A 23,498-nucleotide genomic window follows, 5' to 3' on the forward strand; every position below is an offset into this window, starting at 1 on the left:
ACACAGCTGACATTTGGCAGAGCCGGGATTTGAACCCATGACCTCTGACTCCAAAGCCTGGGCTCTTTCCACTGAGCTACATAAGTACTGATGCATATAAATACTCACCCCAGCCCTACAATACTCATGTAAATATTCTCATCCTCTATTCTTTTCCCAATCCATACGTATTGTAATGTTTGTCTCCCCCTCTAGACTGTAAGCTCATTGTGGGCAGAGAACATTTCTACCAACTCAGTTATATTGTACTCTCCCAAGCTTTCAGTACAGTGTTCTGCACAGAGTAAGCACTTAACAGATTATGATTGATTGATTAATTGGTTGCACACAGTGAACTCTCAAAAAATACCACTGACCGATCGATCAATTGATTGAGCCATAGAGGAGAGGAAGGAGGGTGATGAGCAGGTGAGGGGGAGCTTCGTTCTGGCCGCTCTGTAGGTACAAATTATCCCCATTTCCTCTGATCCAGTCAGCACATCTCTCCTCCAAATCCCATCTGAATAAGAGAACAGCTCTCTCCCCTTTCCATGGCCTCATTTCTCTCCCACTACAACCTAGCCCACACAATTTACTCCTCTAACACCAACCTATTTAATGTCGCTCGATCTCCTCCATCTCATGATCAACGCTTTTCTCATGCCCTCCCTTCTGCCAGGAACTCCCTCCCCTTTTACACCCAGTAGACGGCTACTCTCCCCCATCTTCAAAGTCTTATTAAAATCATAACTCCTCCAGGAAGCCTTCCTGGACTAACCCCTCATCTCTGCACCCTAATCTCCCTCCCTTCTGTTACCTATACACTTCAATCCACACTCCTGGATTCTTTGATACTCACCTCGTCTCCAGCCCCATACGTACATACTCTTATTCTCCTCCCATTCCCTACCTGTAATAATATAATGTCTCCTGAAGAGCAGGACTATGTTGTACTCTCTGTTGGATGAAATGCTGTGTACATAGTGAGGACCCAGTAAGTGACAATGATTAATTGATTGATTAATTGACTGGATGTGTACCTTCCAAGCTACTTCACAGGGTTGGGATGAGGGCAAAATGAAATAAATAATTGGAGGGCTCTTTGGCAATAAAAGGGCTCTACAAAATCAGGATATTATTATCTCTCTTACATCCCCTGTTGTCTTCCAAGTATTTAGCACCATTATCTGCACACAATTACTTGATTACCTACCAACCACTAATGCCTTTTATTTGAATATCTGAACCTGTTCTGTCTCTCCAATTAGACCAAAACTGCTCCAAGGTCAGAAATGGATCTCATTTATTATATGTTTGTCTCTCCAGGGCCTAGTGTAGTACTCCACACTTGGTGGAATCTGGTGTAGGAGACTGACTGGCAGCAGGGTGCTTTTCATTTCACTACAATTTTCAGTGCATGACTCTGGGGTGAGAATCAGTCCATCACTACAGTTCCATATAGCATGGTGGCACTCGTGAATCTCCACCCCCAGCAATGGGTAATGCACACAGGGTTGAAATTTGGAGGGCACAAAAGTGGAGTTGGAACCTGAACTCACATGATTTGTAAGGTTGGGGAGGAGAGTGGGTGAGATGGTGAAGGAAGCCAATTAGGCACTGACCCTAGGGAAATACATTATTTGAATCACTAATTCAGTAGTATTTAGTGAGCACTTGCTCTTTAAAGAACACTGTTTTAGCATTTGGGAGAGTATAATGGAGTAGATAGGCACAAACTGACTTTGTGGAGGAGCTTACGATATAGCAGGGGCCGTAGACACTAAAATAAATTTCAGGTAGGGGAAGTAACCAAGCAGAAGGGTATGGTGGTTTAGTGGTGGTTGGAGGTGCGGTGAGTACCTTAATGCTTAAGGAATTACTCAAATACGTACACATAGCTGGGAAGGAAAATAGGGTGGAGATAGAAGAGACTAATCGGGGAAAGCTTTCTTGAAGAGATATGATTTTAGTAGGGCTTTGAAGATGGGAAAAGTGGTGGTCTGTCAAATAATAATGATGGCATTTATTAAGCGCTTACTATATGCAAAGCACTGTTTTAAGTGCTGGGAAGGTTACAAGGTGATCAGGTTGTCCCACACGGGGCTCACAGTCTTAATCCCCATTTTACAGATGAGGTAACTGAGGCACAGAGAAGTTAGGTGACTTGGCCAAAGTCAAACAGCTGACAATCGGCAGAGCCGAGATTTGAACCCATGACCTCTGACTCCATTGAGCCAAGCTGCAGTTCCAGGCTGGAAGGAGGATGTGAACCAGGGGTTGATGGCAATCAATCAATCAGATTTATTGAGCACTAATTGCGTGCAGAGCACTGTACAAAGCTCTTGGAAGAGTACAATATAGCAGTATTGATAGACATAATCCTTGCCCACAACAAGTTTACAATCTAGATGGGAGGAACAACATGAGAGAGTAAATTGTGACAGTGAGTAGGTTGGTATTCATTCATTCAATCGTATTTATTGAGTGCTTACTGTGTGCAGAGCACTGTACTAAGCACTTGGGAAGTACAAGTTGGCAACATATAGAGACGGTCCCTACCCAACAATGGAGAAGAGTAAGGATAGTTTTGAATGGAGAAAGTTGATTGAGTTCTTGAAATCCAGTGTTCAGAACTTTCTGTTTGATATGGAAGTTGATGGACAAACACTAGAGGTTTGGGTGGATTGGGAAGAAGCGCAGAAGCTGATTGTTTAGAATGTTGATCTGAACAGCAGAGTGATGTATGGACTGGAGAAGGGAGAGGCTGGAGGCATGGAGGACAGCAAGGAGACTGATGCAGTATTTGAGGTGGAATAGGACAAGTGCTTGGACCACTGTAATAGCAGTTGGGAGAATAATAATAATGTTGATATTTGTTAAGCTCTTACTATGTGTCAAGCATTGTTCAAAGCACTAGGCTAGATACAAGGAAATCAGGTTGCCCCATGTAGGGATGGAGAGGAAGAAGTCAATTCGGGGAATATGGAGATGGAATGGAGAAGATTTTGTTGCAGAATATTCCAGTTGAGTCTAGGGTAATGCTTAGATTGTGGGCTTCAAAGATAAGGAGTAAAGTGGTGGGTTTTTTAATAGTATTTGTGCCAGGTACTGTACTATGTACTGGGGTAGATACAAGATAATCAGGTTGGACACAATTCATGCTCACCTTGGGGCTCACAGTCCCATTTTACAGATGAGGTAACTGAGGCACAGAGAAGTCAAGTGACTTGCCCAAGGTCACAGTGCTGACAAACAACAGAGCCAGGGTTAATGCCTGGCCCATTCAAACCCTGGATTCAAATTCCCTCTCTCTTATTGATTTGACCCACTACATAGACCAACTGTTTTCCTGGGGAGGAATGGCAGGGGAGAGGTGATTTTTAAATCACTCTCCTGAATGAGGCTTTTCTGTGCCAGTGAAGCTGAAGGGATCTTAGAAATATTTTCTTAGCTGCCCAGTGTCCAATTCAGTAAAATCACTCTCAAAAGAATAGTGTTTCAACCATTTCCTCATGAAACAGAAAATTTTACAGGACTCTCACCCACCCCCTCCACCCCCTAGGTTTACCCTCATCATAAAGAGACAAAAGAGATTTGGGTGTGATATTTAGGTAAATATCATTGATTGATAGATTGGTTGATAGAAAACTGTGGTCTCTGCCGGGCCCCTGTGTGAGATAGGGGAGTCAATCTTTGGCTCCTCCTCCCCCTCCCATCCCCTTACTGTAGGGGTTCCTCAAGGGTCAGCTGTTGGTCCCCTTCTATTCTCTATCTACATTCACTCCCTTGGTGAACTCATTCGCTCCCATAGCTTCAACTATCATCTCTACGCTGATGACATCCAAATCTACACCTCTGCCCCTGCTCTCTCTCCCTCCCTTCAGGCTTGTGTCTCCTCCTGCCTTCAAGACATCTCCATGCACCTTATCAATTATTCCAAATGATTGCTCCAGGAAGCACATCAGTATTCTGATTCCAAGTATTTCACGTGCTGGGAGGTCATTGTCTCCCAAAGCCCCTCAGTGAGAGTGGCATAATTGGACCCTACTATTGCACTCGCTGAGCTGTGAATCTTAAGGAAACTTCAGCTCCAAGAGAAATAGAGTGGCCTTGGAGAAACAGCATAAATCTGGGAGGCAAGGACCTGAGTTCTAATCCTAGCCTTATCAACTGCCAGATGTTTGAACCCTGGGAAGTCACTTAATTTTTCTGTGCCTCAGTATTCAAATCTGTAAAACAGAGATGAAATAACTCTTCTCTCTTCTCCTAAGACTGTGAGCTCCATGTGGGACAAGGGACTGTGGCTAACTAGATTACCTTGCATTTACCCCAGTGCTGTGCTGCTTAACAATTACCACAGTTATTATTACTATTCTCCTAGAGCTCCCTCTGCCAACAGAGCTCAAGTCTCTCTCAGATTTATCTTCCTTCTCCCTAGACAAAACATGAGTTCAGAAGATGAGGTAATACACTTTTGATGTGTAACAAGGTTCAAGAGGATCAAGAAAATGCCCCCAAAATGGAAACAATTTGATTCTTAGGCTCTAGAATGAAAGAATCCAATGTCTGCTGAAGAGACAAGGGAAAAATCAGGAGGGGATTGTTCTAAATATTATTTTTCAAGGCAGAAAAAGAGCATCTGAAGGGAGAGAAAACAGCCCAAAAAAGCGGCAAAAGAAAGTAACGGATCTTGACAACTCTTCTTTCATTTAATTACAGTGAATATCATTAGCAAGGGACCTCCAGAATTCCAAGCTGTTCTCAGAGCAGAAATAACTTTCTTCTCAGCTAATCTTTGCTACACCTGTCAACACAAGGCCTTGTCAAGAGAGAGAAGAGCTTAGTTCCTGTACCCTGGTTGATACTTGGTGATCACTAGAGAAATCAAATGGATTTGGGGGGAATGATAGGATAGGGAACAGAAAGTTGGTTTCCTGACTCCTGTGGAGATGGAACAGGAAGGCTCTCTGCTCCTCTAACCCATTGGGTAAGGGTCTCTGGGAAACACTGGGATAAAAGAGGATGTGAAGAAATCAGAGGCCCTCTAATGGGACTGGAAGAATGGGTGAGAGGAGGAGGAGGAGGGAAATGGAGAAGAGTTAACATTGCTGCTAGAAAAGGACCTCACTGGCTGGCAGTGGTGATACTGAGTGACAGGAGAACAGGATGACAGCAGTCCAAAATAGTACCTGTGGCAAAATTGGCTGCCTAGGATAAGGCTTTGTGATCTCTAAGGAAATTGTCTCCACCTCCCTCTGCCTTTTCTCACCTTTTTTTAAATGGCATTTATTAAGTGCTTACTATGTGCAAAGCACTGTTCTAAGCGCTGGGGATGTTACAAGGTGATCAGGTTGTCCCATGGGGGGCTCACAGTCTTAATCCCCATTTTACAGATGAGGAAACTGAAGCACAGAGAAATTAAGTGACTTGCCCAAAGTCACACAGATGACTCCCAATCAAGTTCAAGAAGAAAGGTGTCTGCTCTGTTTTTTTTTTTTTCTAACAAACCTCCAAGGGTAGGAATTTCATAACTATTCTTGATAGCTGTTTTCCCCGGACCAGATCTTTCTAATCAACCAGGTTGTCTTCAGCTCTAACTGGAGTCGTTCTTACTGCAATGACAGTTAATTTCCCCCTGGATCTTTTCTTGGAGGGCATGGGGAACAATCGATCAGGATTGTTTCCTTTCAAATCTTTCAGGACCTTAAAGACAGCTCACCCAACCAAGTGCTGGTCACGGCAGATGGACAGCCAGGGAAGGGCCCTTGCCTTTCCCTTCTGGAAATAAGACATGAGGGTAGCATCAGGGGACATAGAGGTTGTTCAATGGGAAGAGAGCAGAGGCAGCTGCAGTGCCTCATGGTAAGAGCCTGAATCTAAACCTCAGGACATCTAGATTCTACTCCTAGCCTTGCCACTAAATTTTCTGTGCCTCAGTGTCCCTATCTGTCAAATGGGAATAGGCTTAGAATGAGAGCCCTATTTGGGACAGTCTCTGTGACTGATTTGATCATCCCATATCTATCCTAGTGCTTAGCACAAAGAGAGTTCTTAAAGAATACAATCAATATCATCCTTCTTCTTATTATTATTATTATAGCAATAATAATAATAATAATAATAGAAAACAAGGCTAAAGGCTAGAGAACATGCTCAAAATCTGAGGGGTAATGGAGAAGGCCCCTCTCAGAATCACACCTGGAGAGTTCCCAGTACTCTACCAGTCTCAGCTATGGGAGGGAGAGACAAGTAGAGGCATACCCATTCCATTCCTAGCATGGGCAATGGCTAGCAAGTGGAAGGCCATCTGCTACAAGTCAAAACTCATCTGCACTGGGCAACAATGACACAGGAGAGAGTCAAAGGTGGAGACTCAAGTTTACTGCACAAAAGGAGGCATTGGCAAACTAATTCTGTATTTTTACCAAGAAAACTCTATAGATACACCTAATAAAATGATTGTAGATGGAGGTGGGTCATTCTGGGAGAGATACATCCATGAAGTTGCTGTGGGTTGGAGACAACTCAACGGCATAAGACCAGACAAAATGAGAAGGCTCGAAGAGAGGAATCACTACCTGTTGAAGCTTCAGGGAAGCACCAGAATTTTGATACTCCTTCTAGAGTCATCGAAGACCTTCGACTAATATTAGGTTAACGAGGCCCTGAGTAGGGTTATGCTGGAAGATTTCAAGTAAGAATCTGTGGCTGCTTGGTTCTGTGTTGAAAAATAATAATTGTGGTAGTTGTTAAATTCTTAATTTGTGCAAAGCACTGAGGTAGATACAACTTAATCAGGCCAGACACAGTCCCTGTCCAGCATTGGGCTCACAGTCTAATGGGGAAGGAGAACAGATATTGGATCCCTCATTTTACAGGTGAGGAAACCGAGGCCCACACAAGTTCTAGGTCTAGTTCTAGGTGGCAGATTCAGGATTATACCCAGGTCTCTCGATTCCCAGGTTTGTACTCTTTTCACTACGCCATGCTCCTTCTAGTAATTGACCAAAACAGGCAAAGATCAAAGAACTCACTGAGACTATATATAAGCAGTGTGGCCTAATAGAAAGAACCTGAGCCTGGGAATCAGAGGGCCTGGGTTCTAATCCCTGCTCTGCCACTTGCCTTCTGCGTGACCTTGGGCAAATCACTTAACTGCCCAGCGCCTCAGTTTCCTAATCTGTAAAATGGGAATTTAACACCTGTTCTTCCACTTATACTGGGAGCTCCATGGGAGATAGGGACTGTGTCCAACGTGATTATTTTACATCTCTAACCCAGCATTTATAACAGTATTTGGCAAATAATAAGTGCTTAACAAATAGAAGCAGCATGGCATAGTGGATAGAGCACAGCCCTGGGAGTCAGAAGGTCATGGGTTCTAATCCCAGTTCTCCCACTTGTCTGCTGTATGACCTTGGGCAAGTCACTTAACTTCTCTGTGCCTCAGTTACCTCATCTGTAAAAAGGGGGGTTAAGACTGTGAGCCCCACGTGGGCAATCTTATTACCTTATTATTATTTGGAGAAGCAGCAATCTTATTATTTGGAGAAGCAGCATGGCTCAGTGGAAAGAGCCTGGGCTTTGGAGTCAGAGGTAATGGGTTCAAATCCCGGCTCCACCACTTATCAGCTGTGTGATTTTGGACAAGTCACTTAACTTCTCTGGGCCTCAGTTACCTCATCAGTAAAATGGGGATGAAGACTGTGAGCCCCCCGTGGAACAACCTGATCACCTTGTTAACCTCCCCAGTGCTTGGAACTGTGCTTTGCACATAGTAAGCACTTAATAAATGCTATTATTATTATTATTATTATTATTATTATTATTATCATTATTATTACTATTACCTTGTATCTCCCCAAGCACTTAGAACAGTGCTTGGCAGGTAGTAAGTGCATAACAAATACCCTTACAAAATACAGCAATTATTATTCTTATTATATCACAGTTCATCTAAATTCTGGTTGTTATGTGTTCAAAGCTCCTCATCCTTTTAAATTGTGTGCCATAGCTGCTGGTGTTCATTTATTCTTCTGTTTCAGTTGTCTGGGGGATCCTGATCAAGATGGGTGGAAAAGTGTCCCCATGTCAATCATTGGTATGTACTGAGTGCTTACTGTGTGCAGAGCACTGTACTGAGCATCTAAGAGGGCAATGCAATAGAGTTGGCTGATACAATCCCTGACCTGTTTGGTCCCAAAGCAGAATTTCATGAAAGATGGTGGCCTAGCCTGTAGTCTTCCTGAAGAGTATCTGTCCTACAGAGACCATAGAGCTTTTACTTTGAGCTAAAGAAGGAGATTCAGGCAAAAAGATATCTGGAGGGCGTGGAGATGTCTTTCTTTCAGTGCCTAGAATATTTTAACAGCTGCAGGAGTTATCATTTCAAAATCAGAAACAAATCTCACCAGGGAGCATGGAGGTTAGGATTCTTTTAACTAGAATTCTTCATTTTTTAGTTTTCTCCCCGAGAACTAGAACTCTCTACTCATTTATTCTGAAGGAACATAGATTGAATGCGAAAAGGATTTCGGAGTAAATTCCAGGAGCTTTCACATGATATTTACTATTAATTTTTTTTATCCAATTTGAGTATAATCTAATTATAAAGCAGTGAGGCACCTTCAAGGAAAGCATGTAATGGAGTTCAGAATCACATTCTGTTCCCTTATGGAGTGCATATTTGGGTTACTTTAGATTTTTCAGCACTTAGAACAGTGCTTTGCACATAGTAAGCGCTTAATAAATGCCATCATCATCATTTTGGCTCTGCTTTTTCTTCTTGTGAATTAGCTGTCACCCATCAGTGGCTCAAACAGCCTGATCTGGTGCTGTGAGGCTCAAGTAATGGAAGCAAGTGATGGGCAAACCTCTCAGAGTTCACTTTCTGATTAATTATCCCAGCTGTTGCCACTTTTCTAAATTTCTCTAAATTGTGGAGATTGCTGGAGATGTCAGGGGACCACTGGTCTACTCCATAAGATTTCTAGCTCACCTGTTTTTGACCCTCCTTTGGTTTGCTTGGGAAATTCCTATCATGCCCCTCTACTCTGTAGTTTTTGTTTGTTTATAGTAATAATACTAATGACATTTATTAAGCATTTACTATGTGCAAAGCACTGTTCTAAGCGCTGGAGAGGTTACAAGGGGATCAGGTTGTCTCACGTGGGGCTCACAGTCTTAATCCCCATTTTACAGATGAGGTAACTGAGGCGCAGAGAAGTTAAGTGACTTGCCCAAAGTCACACAGCTGACAATTGGTGGAGCTGGGATTTGAACCCATGACCTCTGACTCCAAAGCCCGTGCTCTTTCTACTGAGCCATGCTGCTTCTCTAGAATGAGAGAAGAAATGCTGTTTAGAATGTGTTATGATATTTAAGGTTCATTTGGGGATCAGGGAGGGAGTCCAGGAATTTAGTAACCCAGGTTTCATCTTAGTTCTCATTGTTTAACATCAGAGTATATGGTAAAAGAGTGTATATAGAGAAGGAGCTTGGCTTAGTGGATTAGTGACTCCCATGGTCCTGGGATTCAGAAGGACCTGGGTTCTAAAGAGGCTCTGCCACTTGTCTGCTAGCCACTTCACTTCCCTGTGACTCAGTTACCCCTTTTGAAGAATGGGGATTAAGATTGAGAGTGCTCTGTGGGACACCAAGCCCAACCGTATTATCTTGTATCTACTCCAGTGCTTAGTACAGTTCCTGACACATAGTAAATGCTTAACAAATACCGCAGTTATCATTATTACTATTATATACCCCCAGAGTCAGTGGAGATTTAGCGGCACAAAGAAGTTGATTAGCTGAGAAGAGAAGCAAGCAGACACACATGGCAGAAGGCAAGAAAAGTCATTCTGAGAACTTTCTTCTGAAAACAAGGGCATCCTTAATTGTGAAAATCCATGCCAATTCTAAAGGGACATAATGAAGATTTAGGCCCTAAATTTGAGCTAATACTCATCTGATTATAAGAGTGTTTGGAGCTGCAGTGCCATCAATATGATAATGAAACTAGTCTCTGCTCCTTTCTCTCCCAGCTCTGCACTGCTGCCTGATTTAGCTGAGAGATTGGAGGAAAGGGAAGTGGAGGAGGTTCAGGGCTGAAAGGACTGGAGACATAGTGAGCAGAGCAGAGGTTGGCAATTATTTCTGTTGGCTGGCTGGATTAGAGCAGGGAAGTTTGGCTCAATGTAATGCTTGTGGGATGGCCTTCTGAGTGCAGTATCAGGACCTTGATGCCAGTCATATCTACTGACCTGTGTGCCCATACAAGGGCTGTGGAAAACACCTTGTTATTCCACCTTTTACCAGTTCATTGATGCCCGCTTCAGGAAATCCTGTTGATCTGTCCAATGGGAAAACGCCACAACTGGTAAATTGTCCCCACGTTGCTGGAAACCCTTTTGTTCATGCAGCACTGAGATTCTCCCCCTTTTAGACTGTGAGCCCACTGTTGGGTAGGGACTGTCTCTATATGTTGCCAATTTGTACTTCCCAAGCGCTTAGTACAGTGCTCTGCACATAGTAAGCGCTCAATAAATACGATTGATGATGATGATGATTCTCCTGGAATTGTAGTTGACACATTTCTTGCCCACAAGGAGCTCAGGGTGCGCAGTTGCCATGGCTTACCAAACATCAGGGTAGGTTATTGTATTAGACTCTCAGCCTTCACTTCTCCCAAGACCATTGAGCACATGTATTTGACCCCAGTTTGGTTCCTGAGGATTGGACTAAGCATTACAGGGGCTAGAAGGGAGGAAGACTTAATCTTTGCCCTCAGAGAACGTGACCTACAATGAGAGCAGAAAATTAAGGCTCAGCTGATGTTGGATATCCAATAAATCAATCCATCTCCTGAATGGAGGCAGAGAATTGGACTACCTCTAGAGATTCTTACCAGGCAAATTTACCAGTTAATCTAAAATGAATGATCAAAATCTATCTTCATCTTCCCACTCAGAATGAGGCAGAATCAATGGAGGAAGGCATTTCTATTAAACCTCAAATGCTGAGAGTTGGTTCAGCCATCAGGGTTCTTCATCCCAGTCTGGGCTGGCAGAAGGAGGCTGTCTGCTCTCTCTTCCCAGGGTTCTCTCATCCCCCAGGCCATACAAGTCCCTAGCCATCCCCATTCAACATTCATCCTCCCTGGATCAGAGTCATGCCAAAGCCATGCCTGCACTTCCCTTGCAGAGACAGAATGATGTATGCAGACAATGGGAGTAATGGGACATTCTGAATTCTGTCTCCCACCTTGCAAAGATCACAGTTGACAGACTGTTCTTCGAGAGAGACTATGTCAAAGGCCAACTGATAAACTTGGAAATAAAGCCCTATTTAACGGTCATTGCATGTGTGCATTCTCTCTCTTTTTCTTTTTTTTTTAAATGACATTTATTAAGCGCTTACTATGTGCAGAGCACTGTTCTAAGCGCTGGGGAGGTTACAAGGTGATCAGGTTGTCCCATGTGGGGCTCACAGTCTTAATCCCCATTTTACAGATGAGGCAACTGAGGCTCAGAGAAGTTAAGTGACTTGCCCAAGGTCACACAGCAGATGTGGCAGAGTCAGGATTCAAACCCATGACCTCTGACTTCAAAGCCCGTGCTCTTTCCACTGAGCCACGCTTCTCTCTCTCTCTCTCTCTCTCTCTCTCTCTCTCTCTCTCTCTCTCTCTCTCTCTCTCTCTCTCTCTCTCTCTCTCTCTCTCTCTCTCTCTCTCTCTCTCTCTCTCTCTCTCTCTCTCTCTCTCTCTCTCTCTCTCTCTCTCTCTCTCTCTCTCTCTCTCTCTCTCTCTCTCTCTCTCTCTCTCTCTCTCTCTCTCTCTTTTCCAAGTCTGTGGCCCAAAGCACAAGTTACCCTTGAGACCCACAGCCTCCTCTTTATCAATAAATAGTCTTTCCTGAGACTTTATCCGTGCAGAGTACTGTTCTGATCACTTGAATTAGCATATGGGGATTTTTTAAAAAGGTATTTGCTAAACGTTTACTATGTGTAAGCACTGTTCTAAGTTCTGGGGTAGATATAAGTTTAACAGGTTGGACACAGTCCCTGATCCACGTGGGCTCCCAGTCTAAGTTGGAGGGAGGACGTTTTAATCCCCATTTGGCAGCAAATTTCAGTGACTCATCCAAGGTCACACTGCAAGAAGTTGGCAGAGCCAGGATTAGAACCCAGGTCCTCTGACTCACTAATTTCACTAGGCCATGCTGCATTTCCCAAGTTGGCAGAGGGGACCACTATTGCAGAAGGGAGTGCTTCGGCTTCCATTATTGCCACTGTCATTTCCCCTCGTGCTATTGACTGAGTTCTGTCCACACCCTAAAAAACCCAGAACCCCTTTCAATGTCTTCTTCTAAAACTAATGTGGCAAAGTGCCCCTTTCAGGAAATCAAAAGCAACACAGCAAAATCTCCTGTCAGACTTTGGATTTGCTATCTGGATAATTCATCTGAAACCGCAGTTCCAAAGCAGGAATAGCATAACAATACTGTATCACAGAGATTTGATGCACAAAACCTGCCTGCTGTGTTCTGAAGCAGCAGGCTTTCTTAGAAGGGGACCCTCTCTTTGGCCAGGTTAAAGTCTCCTGAGCAGAGCTGAGTGTGGCCATAGGGAAAGATGCAAATAAAACATTCCTTCCTTTGCCTTTTGGAGGAGAACGGAAACTGTGGGTCTTGGTCACCCTCATAAGTATTCATTTCATATCCCTCTTTAGAACAAGAGGCACAAAAAGGATCGAAACAGACTAATCTAACCATCTGCTGCCTTGCGGACACCCCCGCCCTCACGTCCCAACCTGCCGCACTTCTCGCATCTCAGTCTCATCACTGTAGGCTGACCGGTTTTCCCGAGGTGACCCTCGGGTACCGGCCATCTCAAGGTCAAAAGCTATCTCGTGACCACCTGAGCCAGCAGGCGGAACTCAGAAGTGAGAGTGGGATACCACCCCCACGACCAAATCTGCTACATTGACAGCCCAAGCCGGGAATAAAGAAGGTGTCCCTCGCCCCCGTGCCAATCAAATTAGGTAGGGAGGAGGGGGGAGGGCAAAGATTGGATAGACTGAGGCCGGAAGCTGGAACGGTCTAGGATCACAGGTAATAAATACCTGTCGCCTCTGACCTTCGGGGTCAGAACACCAGGACACGCAGCAGCAGGAGCAGCAGCAGCAAACATGTCTGTCCCTGCCCAGAAAGCCAGATGCCCGCTCTACAACCAGAACCAACACACTGAGGCAAGGGCCGCGGGAAGGGTGAGTGTCTCCTGGGTGGAACCCAGGTACCCCGCTGCTGATGGGAATCATGAGTGGATTCCTCCCTTGTAGGGAGAGCACACTGTGAGAGCTAGCCGCCCACCACGTGTGCGGGTAATGTAATGAATTCTTCCCATGCGGGAAAGTAAGTGGATTTTTCCCGAGTGGGAAGTGCACATGGGTGAGAGCTAGCCACCTCACCCATGCACGATTAACATATGATTGTGTTCCTCCCGTGTAGGGAAGCTCTAATATTGCTAATTGATTATATTCCTCCCGAAAGGGAAGTTCAATCCATGGCGTCGGAACAATTACATAAATTCAATTCGCCTCGCAGAATAAATTTTATAGAAAACTCAGGCTTTCCATCCCCATCCTCTCTCTCTCTCTCTCTCACCACGCCGATCACTGAACGAACCCATCCCCGGACGACGGGTGACACTGGTGTAGCCAGAACACTTCCAATCCTGGGACGTTTCAGCAATCAATTAATCAGCGGTATTTGCTGAGTGCTTACGGTAGAAAGTACAATCCAACAGAATTCGTTCATTCTATGATATTTATTGAGAGTTTACTTTGTGCAGAGCACTGTACTAAGTGCTTGGAAAGTATAACTCAGCAATAAAGAGAGACAATCCCTGCCCACACTGCTCTGCCCACAAGAAACTTACAGTCTACAGTAGGAGACAGACGTGAAAGTGGATTAGGGATTGGGGAAGCAGTAGAGTTGAAGAATATTTACTTAAATATTGAAGATCTGGGGTGCATATCAAAATATTTAAGGAATACATGGTAAAGTTCATACTTGACATGGTTGGGAAGGGGGATAGGAGAATTTTAGAGCTTAGTTAGGAATGGCCTCGTGGAGGAGGTATGATTTTAAGAGAATTTTGAAAGTGGAGAGAGGAGTGAACTGCTGGATGGGAAGGAAGAGACAGTTCCAGCCTCAAATTCATTCATTCATTCAATTGCATTTATTGTGTGCAGAGCACTGTACTAAGCACTTGGGAAGTACAAGTCGGCAACATATAGAGATGGTCCTTACCCAGCAACGGACTCACAGTCTAGAAGGGGGAGACAGTCAACAAAACAAAACATGTAGACTGGTGTCAAAATCGTCAGAACAAATAGACTTGAGGCTATATGCACATCATTAACAAAATAAATAGAATAGTAAATATGTACAAGTAAAATAGAGAGAGTAATAAACCTGCACAAATATATACAAGTGCTGTGGGGAGGGGAAGGAGGTAAGATGGGGGGGATGGGGAGGAGGAGAGGAAAAAGGGGGCTCAGCCTGGGAAGGCCTCCTGGAAGAGGTGAGCTCTCAAATCAATTCATCCATTCATTTACTAGTATTTATGGAGGCTCAGTATGTAAAGTACTCCTGTCTAAAATGATGGTTAAGCCTCCGTCCTGCCTCAGCCTGAGAAGGCCAAGGCAAGGCCTAGCAGATAGACCATGTGACTGGGATTCAAGAGAACTTAATTCTAATCCTGGCCCCTCCATTTGTCTGCTAGGTGACCTTGGATATGTTACTTAACTTCTTTGTGCCTCAGTATCCTCATCTGTAAATGGGCAGTCAATACCTGTTCTCCATCCCCTACACTCCACCGAAACCGCCCTCTCAAAGGTCACCAATGACCTCCTTCTTGCCAAACCCAACGGCTCCCACTCTATCTTAATCCTTCTCGACCTCTCAGCTGCCTTTGACACTGTGGACCACCCCCTTTTCCTCAACACAGTATCCAACCTTGGCTTCACAGACTCCGTCCTCTCCTGGTTCTCCTCTTATCTCTCTGGCTGTTCATTCTCAGTCTCCTTTGCGTGCTCCTCCTCCCCCTCCCATCCCCTTACTGTAGGGTTTCCTCAAAGGTCAGTTCTTGGTCCCCTTCTGTTCTCTATCTACACTCACTCCCTTGGTGAACTCATTTGCTCCCACAGCTTAAACTATCATCTCTACACTGATGACATCCGAATCTACATCTCTGCCCCTGCTCTCTCTCCCTATCTCCAGGCTTGTATCTCCTCCTCCCTTGAGGACAACTCCATCTGGATGTCTGCCCACCATCTAAAACTCCATATGTCCAAGACCAAACTCCTTATCTTCCCTCCCAAACCCTGCCTTCTCCCTGACTTTTTCATCACTGTAGATGGCACTACCATCCTTCCGGTCTCACAAGCTGCAACCTTGGTGTCATCCTCAACTCTGCTCTCTCGTTCACCCCACACACCAAATCTGTCACCAAAACCCGCCGGTCTCACCTCCACAACATCGCCAAGATCCGCCCTTTCCTCTCCATCCAAACCGCTACCTTACTGGTTCAATCTCTCATCCTATCCTGAATGGATTACTGCATCAGTCTCTTTTCTGATCTCCCATCTTCCTGCCTCTCCCCACTTCAGCCTATACTTCACTCTGCTGCCCAGATTATCTTTGGACAGAAACGCTCTGGGCATGTCACTCCCCTCCTCAAAAATCTCCAGTGGATGCCTGTCAACCTACGAATCAGGCAAAAACTCCTCTCTCAGTTTCAAGGCTGTCCATCACCTCACCCCCTCCTACCTCACCTCCCTCTGCTCTTCTGCTGCTAACTTTCTCACTGTACCTCGTTCTCGCCTGTCCTGCCATAGACCCCTGGCCCACGTCCTCCCCCTGGCCTGGAATGCCCTCCCTCCGCACATCCGCCAAGCTAGCTCTCTTCCTCCCTTCAAAGCCCTACGGAGATCTCACCTCCTCCAGGAGGCTTTCCCAGACTGAACCCCCTTTTTCCTCTCCTCTTCCCCATCCCCCCCGCCCTACCTCCTTCCCCTCCCCACAGCACTTGTATATATTTGTACAGATTTATTACTCTATTTTACTTGTACAGATTTACTATTCTATTTATTTTGTTAATGATGTGCATATAGCTTTAACACCTGTCTACATGTTTTGTTTTGTTGTCTGTCTCCCCCTTCTAGACTGTGAGCCCATTGATGGGATTAGAATGGGAAATTGGGAACCTGTAATATCCTTGGAGCGTGGATGGAGTTAAGTCACAGAGAAGCAGTGCTGTCTAGTGGTTAGAGCCTGGGCCTGGGACTCAGAAGGATCTGGGTTCTCATTCCGGCTCTGCCGCTTGCCTGCTGGTTGACTATATATACATACTGTATATATGTTTGTACATATTTATTACTCTATTTATGTATTTATTTTACTTGTACATATCTATTCTATTTTTATTTTATTCTGTTAATATGTTTGGTTTTGTTCTCTGTCTCCCCCTTCTAGACTGTGAGCCCACTGTTGGGTAGGGACTGTCTCTATATGTTGCCAACTTGTACTTCCCAAGCGCTTAGTACAGTGCTCTGCACACAGTAAGCGCTCAATAAATGCGATTGATTGATTGATTGATTGACTGTCTCTGTCTCTGTATGTTGCCAACTTGTACTTGCCAAGCTCTTAGTACAGTGCTCTGTACACAGTAAGCACTCAATAAATATGATTGAATGAATGAATGAAACAAATGTGAGTATTTAGCCCATTGGGAGGAAGATGCCCCCAAATCTCCTTAGTTAAGAAACACAGGATGTCTTGCTCTTTAGTTAATGAAAGCAATCCATCTGGGAAAACCACAGGGATGAGACTCAGGAGGCCAAGCAAGTGTATTCAAGTGAGCAATACATTTTCTATAGCAAATAAAACTGTGAATCTATAATGCAGAGTCTCCTTCCCGGGCTCCTCCTCCCCCTCCCATCCCCTAACTATAGGGGTTCCTCAAGGGTCCGTTGTTGGTCCCCTTATGTTTTCTATCTATACTCACTCCCTTGATAAACTCATTCACTCCCACAGCTTCAACTATCATCTCTATGCAGATGACACCCAAATCTATATCAACTCCCCTGTTCTCTCTCCCTCCCTCCAGGCTAGTATCTCCTCCTGCCTTCAGGACATCTCCATCTGGTTGTGCGCCCGCCCATCCTCCCCTCTCATTCACCTCACACATCCAATCCATCAGCAAAACCTGCCGGCCTCACCTTCAAATCACCACCAAGATCTGCCCTTTCCTCTCCCTCCAAACTTCTACCTTGTTTGTACAATCTCTCATCATATCCTGACTGAAATTACTGCATCAGCCTTCTTTCTAATCTTCCTGATCAAAGCTCTTCATCACCTTGCCCCCTTGTACCTCACCTCCCTTCTCTCCATCTACAGCCCAGCCCGCACACTCTGCTCCTCTGCCGCTAACCTCCTCACTGTGCCTTGTTCTCGCCTGTCCCGCTGTCAACCCCTGGCCCATGTCCTACTTCTGGCCTGGAATGCCCTCCCTCCTCACATCCGCCAAACTAGCTCTCTTCCCCTCTTCAAAGCCCTACTGAAAGCTCACCTCTTCCAGGAGGCCTTCCCAGACTGAGCCCCCCATTTCCTCTGCTCCTCCTCCCCTCCCATTGCCCCTACTCCCTCTCTCTGCTCTACCCTCTTCCCCACCCCACAACACTTGTGTATATTTGCACATATTTATTATTCTATTTATTTTATTAGTGATATGTATGTATCTATAATTCTATGCATCTATTTTGATGCTATTGATACCTGTCTACATGTTTTGTTTTGTTGTCTGTCTCCCCCTTCCAGACTGTGAGCCCATTTTTGGGTAGAGATTGTCTCTATCTGTTGCTGAATTGCACTTTCCAAGAGTTTAGAACAGTGCTTTGCACACAGTAAGTGCTCAGTAAATATGATTGAATGAATGAGTGAATACAGGCAGGAACAAAAACAAATCTAGCCTCTCACCCAGGCCAGGTCACTTTAATCAAGGACTCATGTCCTGAAGCCCAGGGTCCCCAGACTAAGCAGGCCCACTCCGAACACCCCGTCCCATCAAACATCACCCTCGAACACTGCTGAATGGAATATTCTTCCTGAGAATCACTCCTCCCACGTCAGATCTCCCTCCCTCACTGAGTTCTAGCTTGTTCCCAAGAATAACCCACAAGAAGGGCATGAGAGCCTCAATCACCAGAGTTTAATAGTCATGTGGAGTTCTATGGCCCATGTCCAGCCAGCTCTGCAAAACCAAGCCCAACTTGGGCTTCAGGAAGGGCAGAGATTCCCCTGAGACCTCCAAGAAGAGGAGTGGGGGACTGGATCACCCCTTATCTGCTATTCTTTCTCCTCCTCCTCCTTCCCCAAATCCCTTGACAGGGAGGGAACTGAGCCAATGGAGCAGCACAGGCTGTATCTGAAGAAAGCAAGTAGAAATGCTAATAGCCCCATTAGAGATAACTGAATAGCCTCATCAATGAAGTGAAATTAATGACTGTTAATAGGAGGGGCTCCTGGGGCCTACTCTGTGAATGATCAGTCCCTGCTAAGAGTGGTGCAAAGGTGGAAGGAGTGATGAGGTTGGGTTAGGGTCGGGGTTTAGGGGTGCCAGCGTGGGAATGGGAGAGCTGGGCTCTAATCAGTTAAACTGGGGAAATGAATCCAATGTTGTCAAACCCAACAAGACACACTGATGTCACTTGTTATCCTCCCTCCCGGAAAGTGAAAACTCCTCGTGGGCAGGGACCATATTCTCCAACTCTCCCAAGCCCTTAATACAAAACTCTGCAAACAGGATGTTCTTAATAAGTACCCCTGATTAGTTGATTAACCCCAGGGAAAAGAAAGTGTTAACAAGGCCCTGCACCCAGAGATGGCCTGTTTGCTCTTCTCTGTCTCAAATCATGTGTCCTATGGGGTTCTGTGCTACCCAATCGGCCATTGCCTGCATTATCTTATTATCTCATTCAGGCTTCTCATTAGGTCAGGCAGAGGGAAGGCACTTGTGTTCTGTCCCTCCATTTCCTTCATTCCCTCTAGACTCTGTATCTGTCTTCTGGCCCATTGTTCTATGTGCCTGAAAAGGCTTTCCTGTCCCCGTCTCATCTTCTTTCCTTCCTTAGAAATCATCCTCCAAGTCTGCTTCCCTAAGACCATCTAGGCAAGAGGTCTCTGGGGACAATGTTCTCTTTTCATTTCCTTTCACTCCCAAACATCTCCATCAACCATCTGTTCCTCTCCTCAAAAGCCAAAAAAAAAAAAAAAGGAACCAAAAGAGGAGTGAACAGGGAAATACATATTCTGTCTTCTCAGGAATGTGGAGGGAGAAGATTCCCTGTTAATTAAAATTTGTTAAAGAACTCTGAGGTGCTCAGCAGAAGTTTTCCAAATTGGTAATAAATTTGTAAGTTGTGAACTGCTTTGACATATAAGTTCCCTTAGGACAGCTGTATCTTTGGAATAGACCTAGCAAATGGCAAGAGCTCAATACATTCAGACCAGTATTTTCTTTTGTTTTGTTTTCTGAAAAAATCTTTCTTTTCTTTGTTTGAGGGGAGGAAAAAGTCTTCAATCATCACCAAGGAAGGATTGCCCATAAGCACTGTATGTATAACATCTAGAAAGCACCATATCTAGATGTGAACAGAGTAGCCAATATGCCTGGATAGTGATAGGAAGAAAGAGGGGGCATCTAGGAAGACTGAAATGCAAAGAAATGTTTAGGTTGACTAGAAGAAAAAGCGTACTCAATAGAAAAATTCATTTGACAGAGCCTCTCTTTTAATATCCCAACAATGTGGCATTTCCAACTGGGCAGGATATTGTTTGCATTATGAATAAATAATATTGTCACCTCTCCTAAAACTAATTATGGAGACAAGACATAAAAATTATTTTTATCTGCCTCTGAACCATGATCTGGTTTTGCAAGCAACTCAACATCTTTGTGCTTCAGTTTTCTCATCAGTAAAATAGGCATAATATATATACATATATATAGTAAAATAGAAGTAATATTGGCTTCTCTAGCCCACTGGGATGTTGAAAGCCTAAAGCAAAGTTGTTGATGTAAAAATAAGAAGCACATACACATTCAAACTCTTATGATGATTACTACTGCTAGTGACCTCTCATTATGCACAGAGGCCTAAACTATCCTCCAGAGCAATTACAATCAAGGGGCAAGATAAAATGTCTGGCCCAGACAGAAACCACAGTTTAAGGTGTGACAAATGCAAACACAAAATTCAACCATCAGTAATCCTCCCATTACTGCCAGAGGAAAGGAGGTGATTGTCATTAATCATATTTCACAAGTAGAGAAATTGATCCAGGTTCACTATAGGAATGGCCAGATATTGCAAAGACACAAGCCCACCCCCTCAGCCCTCCTACCTCAGATTCCAGCCCATTTCTTCAGACATTCATTCCCTTTCCTGTCTTCCCTGCCCTTACATTCCTCCTAAGCCTCCCTGAGGGAAATAAACCCCTAGTTTCCAAAGGTATTTTCCATCCCTGACATTTCTATTTTCCACATGGTCTGGGAAGGCACCAGCAGGGCAAGCTATTCCTTTTCCCTCAAAATGGGCCAGGAAAGGATTTACTCTTAACCAACCCGATATGCAGCAGGGCCTAGTGGAAAGATCAGGGTCCTGGGAGTCAAAGAACCTGGGACCTAATCCAAGTTCTGCCTCTTGTCTGCTGTGTGACCTTGGGCAAATCACCTGATTTCCCTGATCCTCAGTTTCTCCATCAATGAAATGGAGAGATCCCTGTCCTCCCTCCTACTTGGACTGTGAACCCCATATAGGATGGGGACTGTGTCCACTTATTTAACTTGTATTTACCTCAGCGCTTAGCATAGTGCTTGGAACAAAGGAAGCGTTTAACAAGTACCATACAAAACAAACAACAAAAACAAAAAAGCAAGTATAGTAAATATACTCTCTCAGGAAACAGGGGCGCGCAGGATTTCATTACTTTGAAAAAAGAGGGAGAAAGTGGTTTTCTTTTCTATTACAGGAACTCTCTTTTGTGTCCAAGGGAGAGCATCAAACAACGGTCTGAATGAATCAGGCAGAACATTAGCAATGTCTGGCAGAGCTCCTCCCAGGTGCTGGCTGATTAGCGGGCAATGTGCTCTGGGAAAACTAAGCCCTGGGATAAATTACTCCAGCAAGTCCACAAAAACAGAAGGGAAAACGCGCCGGAAGCAATCAGGGCTTTTGAGAAGCAATGAGACTTGGTGGAACATCTCTCAGTTGGCGATGTCAGATTGTCTTGCAGCCATCGGGTAATTAGTCCTTATAACTTCTCTGGGAGAGAAGTATTATTAGACTGTGGCTCACAAAAGGGGTAAAATGAGGCAAAGAAGAAGGGAGGGGCTGTCCGGAGACAGAAATAGTGATCTCGTGGCAGAGGAGGAAAGGAGCCAGTAGGCCCCTTATCAAACCCACAATCCTCAAGCTGGAAGGGGCGGCCAGAGGTCATTTAGATAATCTAATCTGTCCATCTGCTAGGAAAGGCTGCGATTCACCCATCCCAGACCAATGGACACTTTGCCTTTATTATCTGGAATAATGGCAACTTCCCAAATGGCTCATAATCCAGGCCCCAGAGCCTGTAAAGAGAGAAAGCAGCCCTCTGGATGTGAGGTTGCTGCTACCAATAATCATCCTCTCCATATTTATTATTATTATTATTATTGTAAAATGCTTACTATGTGTCAAGTACTGGTCTAAGAACTGGCTAAGATCAAGTTGGACACAGTCACTATCCCACATGGGGCTCATGATCCAAGTAGGAGGGAGAAAAAGTATTGAATGTCCATTTTCCAGATGAGGAAACTGAGGTGCAGAGGAAGTAAGTGACTTGCCCAAGGTCATACAACAGACAACGGGCAGAGTCAGGTGTAGAAACCAGGTCCTCTGACTCCTAGGCCTGTGCTCTTTCTGCTCGACTACACTGCTCCTCTGGTGGGACCGAGAAGATGGATGGATGGATGAAGTGTGGAGGCTTCAGGCCACACTGTAGAGAATGCTCTTTCCCTCCTCAGTTCCCTCATCTGGAAAATGGGGATGAAGACTGTGAGCTCCCCGTGGGACAACCTAATTACCTTGTATCCCCATCCAGTGCTTAGAACAGTGCTTGGCACATACTAAGTGCTTAATAAATGCTATTATTATTGTCTGGGCCTCAGTTCCCTGATCTGCTAAATGGGGATGAAGACCGTGAGCCCTCCGTGGGACAACCTGATCATCTTGTAAACTCCCCAGTGCTTAGAACAGTGCTTTGCACATAGTAAGTGCTTAATAAATGCCATTATTATTATTATTATTATTATCCCGCCTCCGTCAACTGTCAGCTGTGTGACTTTAGGCAAGTCACTTAACTTCTCTGTGCCTCAGTTCCCTCATCTGGAAAATGGGGATGAAGACTGTGAGCCTGCCGTGGGACAACCTGATTACCTTGTATCCCCCTCCAGCACTTAGAACAGTGCTTGGCACATACTAAGCGCTTAATAAATGCTATTATTATTCTCTGGGCCTCAGTTCCCTCATCTGTTAAATGGGGATGAAGACCATGAGCCCCCCATGGGACAACCTGCTCATCCTGTAACCTCCCCAGCGCTTAGAACAGTGCTTTGCACATATTAAGTGCTTAATAAATGCTATTATTATTATTATTATGTGCAGTGCCTGATGTGATTTTCCAGTCTGTCTTTTGGTTCTTGATCTTCCTAGCATAACTGCCCACGGAAAGTAAGCCCTCTCCTTATTGCCATACATGTGATGATGCTCTGTATCCTAGAACAGACAGTCAATATTTGATGATATGTTATTATCTCTAGGTCCTTTTCCACTGGACACAGCTCTCAGATCCTGTTCTTTTCCCTTCCCACTTACTCTTTAGTCTAGTGGAAAGAGTACAAGACAGAATCTGGAGACTTGGGTTCCAATCCCAGGTTTGCCACTTAATAATTCATTCTTTCATTCAATCAATTTTATTGAATGCTTATTGTGTGCACAGCGCTGTATTAAGCACTGAGGAAAGTACAATACAGTAATAGAGACAATCCCTGCCCATAATGAGCTCCAATAAGGATAAACTTGGAAGAGGCAGTCCAGGCAGCTAGATAGATAGAACCCATAAAAACGATAACGGAAGAGTCATTAGCAAGATTATGGATTATGGCAGAAGATAGGACGTTCTGGAGAAAATATGGCCATAAAATCTCTATGAATCAGAATTCACTTGGCAGCATTTAGATATATATATATATAATATCTATTTTACATAGATATATCTATATTACATACAGATATATATAATAAAACAATAATAATACAACAATAATAATGACGTTTCTTTGTTCAGCATTTTCCATGCGCCAAGCTCTGTTCTAAATACTGAGTAAATGAATCGGGTGGGATGCAGTCCCTGTCCCATGTG

At 44.5% G+C, this 23,498-nt stretch overlaps 1 protein-coding gene and 1 non-coding gene across 2 annotated transcripts in view; one reads left to right on the plus strand and one right to left on the minus strand.

The window, feature by feature from the left end:
* OPCML (opioid binding protein/cell adhesion molecule like) overlaps positions 1-23,498 on the minus strand; it is a 1,278,294-nt gene that overhangs the window by 986,959 nt on the left and 267,837 nt on the right. The gene's annotated exons all lie outside the window — the stretch shown is intronic.
* LOC119935357 lies at positions 6,160-6,297 on the plus strand. The gene has a single exon (XR_005453241.1). It is a non-coding gene; the product is annotated as a small nucleolar RNA SNORA7 (small nucleolar RNA).

Source organism: Tachyglossus aculeatus, chromosome 11 (assembly GCF_015852505.1).
Source record: "Tachyglossus aculeatus isolate mTacAcu1 chromosome 11, mTacAcu1.pri, whole genome shotgun sequence".
NCBI classification, from domain to species: domain Eukaryota; kingdom Metazoa; phylum Chordata; class Mammalia; order Monotremata; family Tachyglossidae; genus Tachyglossus; species Tachyglossus aculeatus.